The sequence below is a fragment of the Miniopterus natalensis genome, chromosome 2 (assembly GCF_054644295.1).
Source record: "Miniopterus natalensis isolate mMinNat1 chromosome 2, mMinNat1.hap1, whole genome shotgun sequence".
Classification (NCBI taxonomy): domain Eukaryota; kingdom Metazoa; phylum Chordata; class Mammalia; order Chiroptera; family Miniopteridae; genus Miniopterus; species Miniopterus natalensis.
In genome coordinates, this window is record NC_142082.1 from 164,083,567 (window position 1) to 164,099,291 (window position 15,725).

The 15,725-nt window shown below is 43.1% G+C and overlaps 1 protein-coding gene across 1 annotated transcript in view; it reads right to left on the reverse strand.

Annotated features, from left to right (window-relative positions):
- Positions 1-10,986, reverse strand: part of EMP1 (epithelial membrane protein 1) — an 85,144-nt gene extending 74,158 nt beyond the window's left edge. Inside the window, exon 1 of the mRNA XM_016197445.2 lies at positions 10,856-10,986. The gene's annotated coding sequence lies outside the window, so the exon portion shown is untranslated. The remainder of the gene's footprint in view (positions 1-10,855) is intronic.
- Between the last annotated feature and the right edge of the window lie 4,739 nt (positions 10,987-15,725).

Here is a 15,725-nt window from a genome sequence, read left to right on the forward strand (position 1 = left end):
AAAAGCAAGGTAGTTCTGCAGGTACTGACATGAAAGATCTCCAAGTCTATTGTTCATTGATTAAAAAAAAAAAAAAATGAATATCACAGAATGAATTCTATAAAATGATCATTTACATAAAAAATAATAATAGAATTATAAGTGGATCGAAATGCACATACAAATGTCTCAAATCATACATATTTAATTCGTGCTTTATCTTAGGAAAGAGAGAAATTGGAGGGAGGGAGAAAAGACCCTAAAAGGACATTTAAGCTTCTATTCTGTAGATGTCTATATTATTTGGACTTTTTACAGTAAGTATGCAATACTTTGGTAATATTTTAAATTACTAAATTATTCTAGAATGCTAATAATGGCTACTGACTAAGTATCCCTGAAACACCCTGTGGAAATTGCAAAATTCAGTCAAGAATCCACGTTTTTCCTGCCTAACATCAAAAGCCTGAAGTCTTGGAGACAAAACATCTGGTGATCTCTTACGGGATTTCTTCACTTGTCATCTGAAAGTCTCAGCATTCATGTCTCTTAAGCCAAATGGTCACAAGCCTATAAAATGATGTGAAAGTTCTTTCTTCTCTGAACTGCATTTCCCCTCAGGCTTAGCCCAACTCTAGATGCTGAGACTAACCCCAATAGAAGCCCCATTGAAATAAAAGTGTTCTTAAACATAATGGAACACATTCTGAGCTAAATGCCAAAGATTAGATGGGTCAGGGAGGAAAGACTTTTACAAAAACCCCACAAGTCCAAGGAAAGAGAAGCAAAGATGAGACGTGAGAAAAAGGAGAAGGGATACCGAGGTGGAGGGAGAAAAAGAGTAGGAAATGTTTTGATTTAAATGTTTGCAACATTCTGACCCATGAAAGAATTCAGAAGGAATTTCACCACCTAGGCTCGCACATGTACGTTCATGTACAGCTCCATTCAGAAAACCAGAAGAGACTTTCCGGAGACAGATAGATTCTAGCTATGCAGATATGCAGACATGGAAAGAGGGGTGGGAAGACTTGAGTCCGGACGCACTCTCTGAAAAATCACATGCCAGTGATGAAAAAGTTCCCTGCCCACGGAGAGCCTCAGAGCATTTTACAAACATCCTTGCCCTGAGTGGGGAAGGCATTCAGCTTCTTGCCTACCTGTGGCTCCTCTGGTAGGCATTGCATCTGGGATGTGGCAAAAATACCTGTGTTCAGGTAAAGATGTGATATAGCCAAGACCAGAATGCCATCTGCAGAGCTGTTTCTCACTACCTCTGCTGAAGGAAAACCTCCCCTGTGCTTCTGAGAGAGCCAGGGATGCCCTGTTCACATACGTCCTCATTTTACATGTCAGTTCACTCAACACATTTATGTTGGGTATTTAGTGACAGGCTCTGTGCTCTGCTCTGGAAATGCAAACATGAAGGGCATGACCCCCTCCCCAAGAATCTCACTATCTGGTAGGTATGTATTTACAATACCATGGATGTTTGTGAAAGGTCCAGTGACAGCACAAAGTCAACAGAGATGGAACACTGGGGAAGGGAAGAGACAGGTTCATTGTCATAGAAGGTGAGCTCTGAGCTGCACTTTGAAACTGAATAGGAGCTCAGAAGAATGAGAAGATAAGCCAAAGACTGGGATAAAATATTTGCAAAAGGCATATCTGATAAAAGACTCAACCAAAATATACAAAGAACCCAATGAACAGCCTGATTTAAAAATGGGCAAAAGTCTTAATCATCACCTTATCAAAGTAGACACAGCAGGTCCTAAATAATGTCATTTTATTCAATGTCATTTCATTATAACATTGATAAGAAAAATAAATCGATTCCCATCTGGGGCCACCATCTGTGTGGAGTTTTCACCTTCTCCCCATGTCTGTGTGGAGTTTCTCTAGGACTCTAGTTTCATCCCACATCCCAAAGATGATCACATTAGGTGAATTGGTGGGTCTAAATTGTCCAGCCTGAGTGAGTTTGGGTGTGGGTGTGGGTGTAGGTGTGGGTGTGGGTGTGAGTGGGCCTGCGATGGAAGGGCATCCTGTCCAGGGTTGGTTCCCACCTGGCACTCTGAGCTGCCAAGTTAGGTTCTGGCCACCTATAAACAGATTGGAAAATCATCATCTTACTTTTTATTAATTTTTCTTAAATGTAAATATAGCTCACATTTATTTTAATATTTAGTATTAGAAATATTTTGTGTCTTTATTTAGAAGTTTGGTGATTTTTCGTGATCAAAAATATGCTGTAGGAACTTAACTTTTGTTTTTATTAATTAGCCTAGGGTAAAATTGGTTTTGTTACACATCGTTTTATGTAAAGTTGCAGTTTCCGAGAACCTATCAATGACCTTAAGTGAGGACTTACTGTATACAGATGGCAAATAAGCATATGAAAAGGTGCTCAACACTGTATATCATTAGAGAATTACAAATTAAAACAACAATGAAATACCACTATGGACCAATTAAACTGACAACACCAAAAGGTGACAAGGATGTGGAGCGACAGGAACTCTCATTCATTGCTGGTAAGAATACAGGATGGTACAGCTACTTTGGATGCCAGTTTGGCAGTTCCTTTCAAAACTAAACATACTCTTATCAAATGATTGAGTAATCATGCTCCTTGGTATTTACCCAAAGGAGGTAGAGATTTATGTCTACATAGAAGCCTACACACGGATGTTTATAGCAGCTTTATTCATAATTGTCAAAACTTGGAAGCAACCAAACTGTCTTTCAGTAGGTGAGTGGATAAACAAACTCTGGTACATCCAGACAATACAATATTATTCACTGCTAAAAAGAAAATGCTCTATCAGGCCATGAAAAGGCATGGAGGAAACTTAAATGTATATTACTAAATGCAAGGAGCCAATCTGAAAATGCTATATGCTGTATGATTCCAATTACATGACATTCTGGAAATGGCAAAACTATAGAACACTAAATAGATCAATGATTGTCAAGGGTTGGTGGGAGGGAAAGAGGAATAGATGGAGCACGGAAGATTTTGAGAGCAATGAAACTATATTTCATCATTCTACAGTGGTGGGTACATGTCATTATACACTTGTCAAAACTCATAGAATGTACAACACCAAGAGTGAACCCCAATATAAACTACGGACTCTGGGTAATAATGATGTGTCAGTGTTGGTTCATCAGTTGTAATAAATGTACCACTCTTGTGTGGGATTTGACAGTGGAGGAGTCTGTAAAAGGGAGGTGGAGGTATACAGGAACTCTCTGTGCATTCCCCTCAATTTTGCTGAGAATCTAAAACTGCTCTAAAAAATAAAATCTATTTAAAAGAGAATTAAATGAACAGCAGCTGCAGCACTGGCTACCACATATCCAATGTGGGGTCCCCTGCCAGTAAAAGACAAGGCAAAGTTAAGCCCTCTGGATCACAAGAGAAACACTCATTTGAATAAATGCAGAGATATATTTTTTAGAAACCTAATTATATTTCATTAGTTCCCCAGGTGACCAAAGCTGGAGAAAGGCAGATTAGGAACACAAAGCTCTGAGCACTGAGAAGGATGTATAGTAAATCCCCAATGTGTGGTGGCTGCTATTCTTATTATCACCCTCCTCCTCACCATCACTATCTTCATCATCATCATTATTAACAGCATTCCAGGAAGGGAGCAACATGTCTAATGCACAGAGACTGACACCCCATAAATCTGTTGAAAGTTCAAGGGGAGTGTTTTTTCTCTGCAATACAGGGATTGAAGTAGGAGCAGTAAGGAGACAAGTCAGATCCTGCAGAGCCATAATTAACGTCCAAAGAACTTTGAGCTTTATTCTGTGTACAAACAGAGATAGTCTTAAGCAAGAGAGTACATGAGATCAGATTTGCTTTCCTTTAAGATTGGGTTTGGGAGCCAGCCTGGAGGCTACTGCCAGCGTCCAAGAGAAGAATTATCCTGTTCTGGGCCAAATAGCAGGGGTAAGGGAGAAGGAGATGGAGCCCGAGCTGGTAGAACTGATAGACTTCAGTGACCACTGAGATGTCAGAGGAGGGAGAGAATGGCATTTTGGGTTTCTGGTTATAGTAAACAAGAATGGTACTGACATTAGGGGGAGGCTCAGGTTGGGAGAGGGCAGTAAGGTAAGGAGGAGAGAGCAAAGGGCATATGAATTATCTGTCCAAGAGGACTTCTTGGGGGTCCATGGACGTCATGGCACCGTTGATGATCAACATAAGCAGCATCTATGAAGCACTAAATTTGGCCCTGCCACTCTGCTGAGCTATATTACCTCAGTTAATCCTTCCAACAACCTTATGAAAGAGATATGGTTGTTATCTCTGCTTTACAGATGAGGAAACTGAGGCTTACAAACTTGCTCGAAGTCACACAGTAACTGATGGGGCTGAGGTCTAAACCTATGTCTCTACCTGCAAAACCCATATCCTCCAAAATGTTCTATGAACTAGCTGAATTGCCACCACCTCCAGCCCTTCTTGCTGTGTGACCTAGGAGCATGTGGCCTCGTGCTCCTAGCAGAGCTAGCCCCACCTGAACGCAGAGCTTGGCAAGAGAGCTGGGGACCCGTGGCAGATGCAGCCTGCACAACTGCACATGGTGTCCCCATGCCCGATTTCCTAAGCATGGGTCCCTTGTTTCCTCCCTGAGGCAGAACTGGGCCCTCCAACGGCATCATGAATCACAAAGGGATTTCAGCTACTACAGGGGTCGAGTTCCACTCCAGTTAAACGGCGTTTCCCAAAGGAACAGCCCTTTGCTGCGTGTGCCCCTGCCTCCCTCGGCCGACTGCGTGTGCTGCCCTGGGCGCCAAGCAAGTAAGTGTGGTGAGCTGGGGTTTTCATTTTTTTAAAAATAGAAGTAGAGCCAGGCAGGGCATGGCTCAGCGGTTGAGTGTCGACCTGGCATCCAGGTGATTGGGTTTCGATTCCCGGTCAGGGCACATGCCCGGGTTGTGGGCTCCATCCCCAGTCGGGGGCGTGCAGGAGGCAGCCGACCAATGCCTTTCTCATCATTGATGTTTCTATCCCTCTCTCTCCCTCTCCTTTCCTCTCTCTGAAATCAATAAAGATATATTTTTAAAAATATATAGAAGTAGAGGTAAAAATTGGACCAAGAGGAAACAAAAAAATGGATATATATTTGTGCATTTGCACTGAAAACCTTTGGGGTTCAGAAATTTGCTTTCCTCAGTGATGTGAAGCAATGGCAACTGCTACTGCTAATTAACGGCTATGACGTTTAGCAGAGCAGTTTGCAAATGCCAGTCCTCACGGGCCAATTAAGTCCATGATGAACTGTCACCACAGGACAAACTGAGAAAAATAAGGGCAACACAACACGCTTGTGTGCACGTAAGTACAGTATATCATGTGTATTTGTAAATATCAGTATGACTTTTCTAATTGCCTTTCTTGGAGAGAACTTTTCTTTATTCTGAGTCTATTATCTTCCCATTTTTAGAGTATTTTTTGACATTCCAAGCCACAGCTCCAAAATTCTGAAACAACTACTGTAATCAGAAAACCTTATTTATTCATTTAACCAGCATTCATTAAGCATCTACTCCCTGCCAGGCTCTGGAAATGTCCCAGAAACCAAGATCAACCAACTGCAGCTCTCACAGAGATTACCCGGCAGGAAAGATGGGTGTCGATGATGTTATAAGAGCGCAAGGAGCACTGTGAAGAGAAGCACAGGGCATTACGGGAGCATATGACTGGCAATCTCACCTTGCTGGCGACATCTGGGAAGACTTCCCTGAGAAAAATGGCACTTAGGGTGAGTAGAAATGAGAAGGATGAGTGGAAATGAGCTGAATGAAGTGGCCCTAAGAGGCAGTAAAGAGTGAGGCAGGTTGGAGGAATAGAAGGAAGGTGGTGAGGCCCAAGGGCTGGGAGCTGCTGCATCACAGGAGCATTTCACTGGCTGACATCTAGATAGTCAATGGCTAAAAAAGAAAGCTCCCCTGGCACAGGGTAAGCCTGAATTAAACCCATCATCTGTGTCTCCAGAGGATGCTCCTGACTGCTTGCAGCAAAGGCACCAACTAATAAATGGCTGACCGTACACTATCATGCACTGTTTAATAAATAATGTGTCCCGTGAGTAAGATTCTGTCACTAGCTGGCAAGGTTGGGCAAACAGATCACTTTGCTGACCACTCTGTGCCTCATTTGTCCTTGTGTCTAAAATAAGAGGGTTAGAGTAAATAAACCTAAGGTCTATTCCAGGGCAAACATTCCATAGTGATAAGTATATAACAGCTACCAGTTAGTGGGCATTTAAAATTGGAAGTCACTGCACTAGATCTTGTAGAGGTTTTCCCCACTTCCTGAAAGTAGAAGCCTTTTTAAGCCAAAATGTCATAAAGTGACAAAGCAATTTACCATTACCTCATAGGGGAAAAGTGTTGAGTGTTCCCAGACCCAAAAAATAACCTACCAGATCATACCAAATATGGTTAATTAGATCCAGTTTTGCACTAAGCATAAACACCCTTATAAGCTCTCTTAGGCTTTTCTGATACCTTAGGACACATCTTGCTACAGGGGCACAGAATAAATGGAGGCAAAGCCTAGGCTCTCACAGACACAGTTCAAAGCTCTGGGAGCTTGATGCTGAGATGATGGGTGTGGTTCTTGGGGAGTTTGATGGGGCCACTCTTGCTGCTTGGGGTGTCCTCTATCTCTAACGACTGGCAGAAAAACAAACACTGAACACTATTCTCGCTTTTCACCTTTTTTCTTAAAAGCAAAAATCCTCTCCGGACTTCTTTTGGTGAGTGAAGACAGGTTCTAATGCAGGAGGTCTTTTGTAAAAGCAAAGTGGCAAAATGCAAACTTTCCAAAAGCAGGGGATACTTGTATCTGTATTATAACAGTCCTCATCACAGCCCCATGAGGTATGTATTATCACCACTATTTTACAGTTCAACTGAGACATAGAGCAAAAGTCCCCAGGTCACACTCTAGCATGTAGCAAATCCAGGATTCAAACCCAGTTCTGTCTGATTCCAAAATCCGAGCTCTCTTTATCGGCCTGTGCACACTACCATGAAGTCTCACGATGTCTGTAATACAGTCCTGTGTTCTATTGGATTCTTCACCCTGGCATTCAGAGTCTCTCTGTGCCACTCTTCCCCTTGGCCCTAATCAGACCGGCCTCCTGGCTAGTCCACTACTCTCGTCCCCCTGCAGCACTCTGCTTATGCTGTTCATTCTTGATCTCCCATCACCACCTCCCTCTCCCACGGGAGTGAAATCAAAGAAGCAAGTGGACAATGACCCAAAAACAAAACATACTGAACAGCATCAGACAAGCACACGGCAGGGTATATTTGAAGTCCAACTGCACCTAAGGAGCAGCCTTAAAACAGCAGAGAGAGTGATAGGATAAAGGCCTTGGCGGGCAGATCAGTATCCAGGAGTTCCTGCCAGTGTGACAACTGGACCAAGTACAGTGGCACAAAGACCCAGGCATGGTGCTGGCCAAGAACAGCCTGGATGTGGCAGTAGAATCCCTGGGACCGTGGAACTCGGTGTAGGATGAAGGCAGGCACTTCAGCAAGGCAAGAAACATGACAAGAATAAAGCCCAAGACTGGAGACTGGCCCCAAGTGACAAAGAAGGACCCCAATCTTTGATTAGGGATGCCTCACATGAGCCAGACCAGCAACAAAACTCCCCAACTAGGATGAACAGTGGACCTAGATGTTGGGATAAATTTGAGTCTGATGTCTTGGGCAGGGAATCTGCGATCATTGATCCCTGTCCTAACCCTAACCCTAGGTTATCCAGCTGGGTAATCTTGAGCAAGCTGTTGGGAGACAGTTCTCCATGAGTCTCTCACAAGTCTGCATGTCTTAGGAGAGAGGCTCTGATTGGTCTTTGTTGCACATTTATCTTTCCAAGGACATTTGTATAATAAACTGCCTTGGAAGAGAAAGTCTCCCTTTGGAACAAAAATCAAAAAGGTTTACTTTCCATTATAAAAATTTGGGATTCCTCTTCTGTAATGAAACCCACATCATGTGCAGGTATCATCTGGCCCAATTTGCATATTTGCTCAACGAATTCTGTTCTTTCCTTCTACCACCTGTCTCACAAAGATGGTATAAGAATCAAAAAAGAGCCAACTCTAAATGTTAATGTGCTGCATTGTAAATGATTATTATTAATAATACAAATTCTATACCTTCTTCAAGACCCAATTCATTTGTCTTCATGATGACCTTTTCAAATACTCCAGGACAGAGGTTAGTCACATAATTTATATGTATTGTCAAAAGTCTTATGCTCACTTCGTTAGTGTTATCTTTATCTCCCTGATTTAGTTATTGGTGTTTGAAGACAGAGATCATATCACCCATTTCTTCTGAATCAGGCATCCACACTTAGCTTTATGGTCAAGATGCCCAATAAACACTTGTAAATTGATTGAATCTCATATGTCACTGTTCTTCATACCTATTACCAGGAGTAGCCTAAGAAAAGTCAATAGGAAAGAATGTTAATTGTTTTTAATCAGTCTTACTGCCTCTGTGATACAGGCTTTATTGCCTGGGGAGGGCAGGCTGATAAAAGCGGTTTGTGGGGTGGCAATCCCATTGAACCTATTTGAAAGGCTGACTTAGCAGTTAATGTGCTCTTAGGATATTTGCATCAGGTGTATTATTAAGCACAGGTTTAAGTATTTATATATGCAAAGTAAATGGCGATAATTCGTATGAGTCCCTTTCAGCAACTCATCACTTGGAATAAGCCATCTGCCACAGACAACAGTCAGGGTCAAACCTCAGAAACCGCATCTTCCCCCTATTCCTGAGATCTTTGAGCCACAAGACCTGGCGTCCATTCCAAAAGGATGTTCACAGAATTAAGTTCTTAGCTATTATGGTCAGCAAGCAATAACTCTTACAAGCAAAAGCAAAACTAAAGCAATAACCAAAATTAAGCTACAAATAATACTGTAATAATACACACAATACTACAAATAGTTGTCGTGCTATTGCCATCATTACACATGTTCGAAATGTTCAGGAAGTTCATTTCCTCCCGGGTGCTTATCCTGCAAGGCTGGTGGCGGTGCCTTGCTCATGGCCTCAGAGTCTAAGAGCTTTGCATCTCAGACACACGGTTAAGAGTTGAGAATGCTCTCACAAGTTATGCTAAGATACTAAATTGTTTCTACAGTCACCAGCACAGATCCAAAATGCTACTGTCATTGAGTATGATAGTCCACAAAGTACCACAAGTCTATCATTTCACAAGCCTGCAGATGAGGATTTGTACCCCCCAAAAGTCCCCAGTGTAGAAGTCTGTCAGCATTAGACTCGGACGACATCTCAGCATTTTCATCTGTCAGTAGAGAATGGAGAGGAAATCCTACAAAGAGAATCTTCCCGTCCCCTTATCTCCTATGGTCTGGCCTAAAGTACATATTACCCACCGTTCTTAACTTGGATTTTCCAAAAACAGGGCTTTCAGGTAACATTACAACCTGTGAAATCATATATGTAGTGTCTCTGGTTCATTATAAGCACTCACTGAATGTTAATTTACTGCTCTCTCCTTCTCCCTAAAAACAACAAACAAACAAACAAAACCAGAAATCAAGGATAAAAATGTGCCACCAAACCCAAAAGGGCGGTGACGGAAATACAGCCAGTTCATCAGATGCTGTCTCCATCCCAGCCAGTCATGTGTGGGGCAGAGGCCAAGAAGAAAATCCAGGCATCTGTTGCCACTGGAGATGGGAAAACATCTTTAAAAGCCTGTGTTGTGAAGAGACCCTCCCAGATTAATAGGTCCCGACCTTATAGGTTCCGGTTATCTCCAGGCAAATGAGCACTCTCTTGAGAGTATTCACATGGGCCATCAGGAAAGGGAATTTTGCCGTCTCTTGCTTTCACTAGAGCATGAAGGATCTGCAATGTGATTGAATGCTGGAGAGCTAGACAGAGCCAGCCTTCACCATTCACAGTTGTGCACATGACATCCTCCAAATCACCCACTGGGTGTTCTGGTGCAGACAGTCAGGCCAACCATGCTGCCCAGAACTGAGACTAGAGCAGCCCTCAGGCACATCCTTGATTGATGAACATTGCAGAGTTAATTAAAAATCAGAAACAATAGCACTGATCTCCAAACCAATATATTATTGTTGTAGGTGTTTACACCTAAGGTGAAATTCTAACCTTGGGCAAGTCAAAATACTCTCTCTATAAATTAAATACAATTATGCCTGACAGCAGATACTACATATGTCAAGTATAAATAGCTCTGAGATCTTGAGATGAAAGGCCCAGTTGTCTTTGCTGCTTGTGAGGTTATTTTGCAGGAATCTTCCTCTTCCCCTGCGCCTGAGCTGGAGGGGGTGCTCAGAGCCCTCGTCTCTGGGTTACCAGAGAGGAAGGAAAGAAAGGATGGAAAGGAGGCTCTGGCTTAAGCTCTGAATTTAAATCACTGAAATTTAAAGATTACTTGGAATAAACTAACCTCTTAAAAGCACAACTTCAGATAACCGGCAATTTTATGAGGCACTGTATCCCAACAACTTGTTGTACCTGCCATACAAATGCTAATGTTTTAATGAGTGTTTTTGCTCCTTTTATTCAAGGGCCTTGGAATCCTTTAGGATGAAAGGCCCCAGGAGCCTGAAAGGGATTAATGACAGGCTTTAGGTGTTATTATCCTCCCAGAGACACCTGCAATCAGGAGGGCAGAAGGTGAGTTTTCAGCCTGAAGCACTCAGGTGAGATGCAGTTTTGCTGCTTCAGAAAACCTCCCCAGGAGTGACCGACAGCACCAAGAAAAAAGGGCAGGGAGAGTAATAACACTTGTAACAATAATAGCATGGGTGAGACTTACCATGTCGCCAGATGCTGCTCTCAGATCCTTTCATTTAATCCTGACAACAATATGATTTTACACTTTCCAGATGAGGAGTCTGTGGCACAGGAAGATTAACTTGCTCAAATGTAAACATCTTGCACCTGAAACTAATATAATATTGAACGTCAACTGTAAGTGAAAAATAAAATGTTAAAAAAAAATTTTAACATCTATAGGTGGCACAAAACAAGATTTTAATCCAAGTAGTTTGATTCTGGAAACTAGATTCTTGACAGAAAGAGAGACAAAGCTTTTTAATCCTGTTTATTTCATAAAAGACTTGACCAACTCCGGTGGGACTAGAGTCCCATTTTTCTGCCTTTGTTCCTCCCTCTGTACCCCTGGTCTTGTCATCTATACGCACCAACCTATCCACTGTGCCCAAAAAAGTATGTAGAAGGAAGCTCAAGAAAACAAGGGATTACCTGTTGAGCACCTATTTGTTCCTCAAGTCCATCTGTAAGGTCAAGCGAGGATACAGCCCAATTCCCCCTCCCAGTCAATGGAAAGGTGCCTGCCTGGCCAGAGGCCACAAGGAGCAGAGCAGCTCATACCCCACTGTTTCCCGTGGTCCTTGACTGCTAACACGCTTCACCAGGCTCTGTTTGTCCTTGGTCTGCACACAGGCCTTTCCCAGCACAGTTCCCTCCCTCTCCCCTCTGCTAGATAAGCCCCTACCTAGCCTTCCCTGGCCTAGCATGGAAACTCAGCTGCCTGGCCATCGGCTCTTCCCCAGATGTAAGTAATAAAGGCTATGTCTCTCCCCTCTGGTCCCCCCATGTTTATTTTTGGACTAGCAAAGAACAGCATGGTGCTCCCGGGTTGGAGCTCCTATAGTACACTATCTAAGAAGCTACTGTGTCAGCTCAGTTTGAGACATCTAATAACTAGAGGCTGAGGAAGGACTGCGTTTAGCATGTGTTCAGATACAAAGTGGAGCTCATTCAGAGGAGCATCCAGGATGATGAAAGACCAGGAGACTACACCAAATAAGGAAATGCTGAAGGAACTATTGACATTTAGACTGGAAAAGAAAAGACTCCAAAGATAAGAGAACTAGCCTTAAATATCTGATTTATCAGTTCTCATGGGAAGAGCGATGAGGCTCTGCCTGGTGACCCCAAGGAAGAGAGTTCACACAAAGGCCAAGAAGCTCATTCCAGCTAATGCTCAGAGCTGTCCAAAGACAAGTGGACTGCCTAGTCTTAGTAAAGGTATTTAAGCTCAAACTCAAAGACCGCTCGTATCCTTGTTAGTAACACATCCTTTCACTCTCAAAAGAGTCCTAGTTTGGATGTAAATTACTGGTCACCAGAAAGAGGGAACACAGCCCCTGAGCTCCTGGATTACCTGTGTACGTTTCAAAACACTTCCAAGCATGTCATTTTTAAATTTGCATATATAAGAGTTTTTAAGATACTACTCCTATTAATTGACTTGTCACTACAAGAATTATACTTTTTATCTACTTTTCCATCATTTCCATTGTGGTATTGAGCATATTTCTTCCCAGGCTTGCTCCATTTTCCTCCATCTGTGAGCTCCACTCCAGCAGAGGAAACAAGCCCAGGAAGGCTGTGCCAAATGGAAAAGACAGGAAAGCGCTGTTTGACTTGGAATCCCACGGCATGTGGCAGGCAGGGTGGAGAAGCCACTGAGCTCTCTGAACAGAGTGTTCTTTGGGGCCTAGAGAATGTGGTGAAAGCATCTAAGTTCAAAACAAATGGGAGGGAAGGGCAGAAGGGATAAGCAAGTGGGACCAGGCCTGGGGTCCCCGTGTGCCAGGGGAAACCAGTGTGTTGGAATACAGTTGTCTTTTCTATTGCAGCACTGCTTTTTTAGCTTTGTGCTTCTTTTTGTTTTTTAAAGTAAATAAATCACAAACCTAGGGGCTAAAATAGTCATTTTTTTTAAATCCTTTTTTTTCTTTCTGCTGCTCTGATAGGGTGTTTTCAGGCACCTTATCCTCCAAATTGCTGATTCAATCGTCTGCATGTGTCATCTAGCCTGCTGTTGATTCCTTCTAGAGTGTTCTTCATTTCTGACTGGTTCTTTTTTACGGTTTCTATGTCCTCTTTTATGTTTATTATCTTTGTTTAAGTTCTCACAGAGTTCCTCCATTCTTCCCCTAGGCTCCCTGAGCACTCTTATAACCATTGTTTTGAACTCTGTATCTGGTAGTTTGCTTGCCTCCACTTCATTTAGCTCTTTTTCTGGGGATTTCTCCTGTTCTTTCATTGGGGTTTTTTTCTTGTCTCCCCATTTGGGCTGCCTCCCTGTATTTGTTTCTGTGTATTAGGTAGATCTGCTATGCTTCCCAGTCTTGGTATGGTGGCCTTAGATAGTAGGTGTCTTGTGGGGCTCAGCGGAGCAGTCTCCCTGATCACCTGATCTAGGTGCTCCAAGAATGTCCCTTGTGTGGGTTATGTGAGCCTTCTTGTTGTAGTCGAGTCTTGACTGTAAAAAATAATCATTTTAAATTACAGTTTATGGGGAGACTTAGGAGACCTCAGTCAAAGAAAGTCATATAAGACGAAGTGAATAGGTCCTCCGACAGTCCGGGTGCCAGGTTGATGCTGCCTCAGTCAGAGGACTAGAGCAGACACTCCCTCAAGTTTCCTTCCAGTTTATGATGATTATTGTAAAGAATTTCAGCCCTGTGCACTGTGAGAGAACAGGGAGCCCTTGGCTGGGAGTCCCCTTGTCCCCTGCTTGGCTCTGGAAATTCATATTGCCTCACCTATTTGAGCCCCAGGGTCTACATGTGTCCCCATGAAACATGTAGAAGAGATGCTTCCAAGGCCTCTTCCAACCCTGAACTTCAGTGATTAAAGTCTAAAAGAACGTCGTTCTCCAGGTCAAATAATGACATGGAGAGAGTGGCAGGAAGAGAATTTGCCCATGAGTGTCTCCAAGTGTTTGCAAAAAGGAATCGAGCCAATGAGATATTCAAGCAGGGAAGTTCTAGATTTTTCCAGGAGGTCAATAACCTCTCTCCTACTCCATGTCTTGTGATTGTCAATGCAAGGGGCAAAAGCAACCTCAGATGGCCCCTTCTCTTCTGGAAATCTCCTCCAAAAATGGGTGGTCATGGTGACAGTGTCCCTTCTCCTAAGTGACCTGAGGAAGCTCAGATAGGAGACCTAGGTGTCATAAGCAACTGATTTTGTCATTAGCGAGGTCAGGCTTCAAGCTCCATGGACCAGGTGTACAAGTGGGTCACCCAGCAGCATGAGTTAAAGCAAACAACCCAGAAGGCGAAAATTGGCAAAATGTGGAACAGGAAGATGTCAAGGTAAAAGACCGTTAAAGCACCAGGAAGCCAAACAGTTGGGGACTGGTTACTTTCCCAGAGGGGAATTCTGTTCTGGGGTTCCCAACAGCACCCCAAACACAGTCAGTGGCCACAGGGGGCTCTGGACCAAGCAGTGACCAGTCAGTGTGAACACAGTGTTGGAGCAGCGAGAAAATATTCCAGCACATCCCTTTTTGCCTCTGGAGAGCCAGGTTTGGGTCTGGGGGAGCAACTGACAGTGCAGTCTGTAAGCCAGAGAACCAGGGCCCCTGAGGGGGCACGTCCCCTAAAGTACCCTGTGCAGCAGTGCCTCCTGGAAGGCAGCGAAGTGTGTGATGCTTTGAATGTAGCTGATTGTCATCTCTAGGCAAGAAGCCACCAATAAAGACTCAGGCCTGAAGGTGGGTGACATCATAATAGTACCTGTGTAGATTAATGTCTGTGTACCAGGCTTGACAGTGTGCATAGCTTTCATGTAGGCTATCTCATCAGATGCTTATGACAACCCCGTGAAGTAAATAAAACTGATATTATCAACTCCATTTTAAAAATAAGAAAACTGAGGCTCAAAGTGACCTAATGATATAGTCGAGCTCCCACAGCTAGAGACTGTCAGAGGGCAGGCTCTGGTGTCTGAATCAATGAAAGGCAGTATTTCAAAACAGAAAGAAAGGCATAACCAATCGTCTTTGCTTTGCTACAGAATCTTTCGTTCAGGGCCCTGCGGTGTCAACCCCAGGGAGAGAAGCGTGTGGGTTCTCCTGCGTACGAGGCTCCGAGTCCCTGGCAAATCAGAAGCCTCTCCCCTGTCACTCCCCACTCTACACAACCCCCCAGCATCTCCTAGATGGAAAAGTTAATAACAAGTCCTGCTGCACTCAGGCACCAATTAGTACTTAATGTATTGAACACCCACGCAGTCCTCACCAAGCCCTGCAGGGCTTTATGGCCACGGAGAAAATGCTCTTTATCCTCAAGGAATGTACAGGCTGAAGAGGAAGTAGGAAAAGACGCGTATCAAGTTACCCACGAGATAAAACGCCGCACAAAATGCCAGGGTTAACACGACATGAAATCTAATTACAGGTGGACAATGCCCCCAGTGGGGGGAAAATCATTAGCGTTTGGTCATACTTCCATGTCTAAAATAATTGCTCGAACAAAAATATTTGCCTTGCTCCCTGTGTTTACTAAATAAAAACACATTTGCATATTTTCAAAGGCATGCTTACATTTTGCAAGCCCTCCATTTACTACAATTACAACTAATATACTGCCCAATTCCTTTTAACCTTTTAATTCCTTTTTATATTGATCACAACTATTAGTAAGAATAGCTTCCATTAATGAGCTGCTTACTCTGTGCCTGCACTATTAAATGCTTTATATTTGTTATTTAATTCCCTCTAAGACCCTATGAAGTAGTTATTATTATCTCCACTCTTCAGATATAGAAACTGAGGACTAGAGAGATTTATTTTTTTTTAAATATATCTTTATTGATTTCAGAGAGAGGAAAGGAGAGGGAGAGAGAGAGATAGAAACATCAAT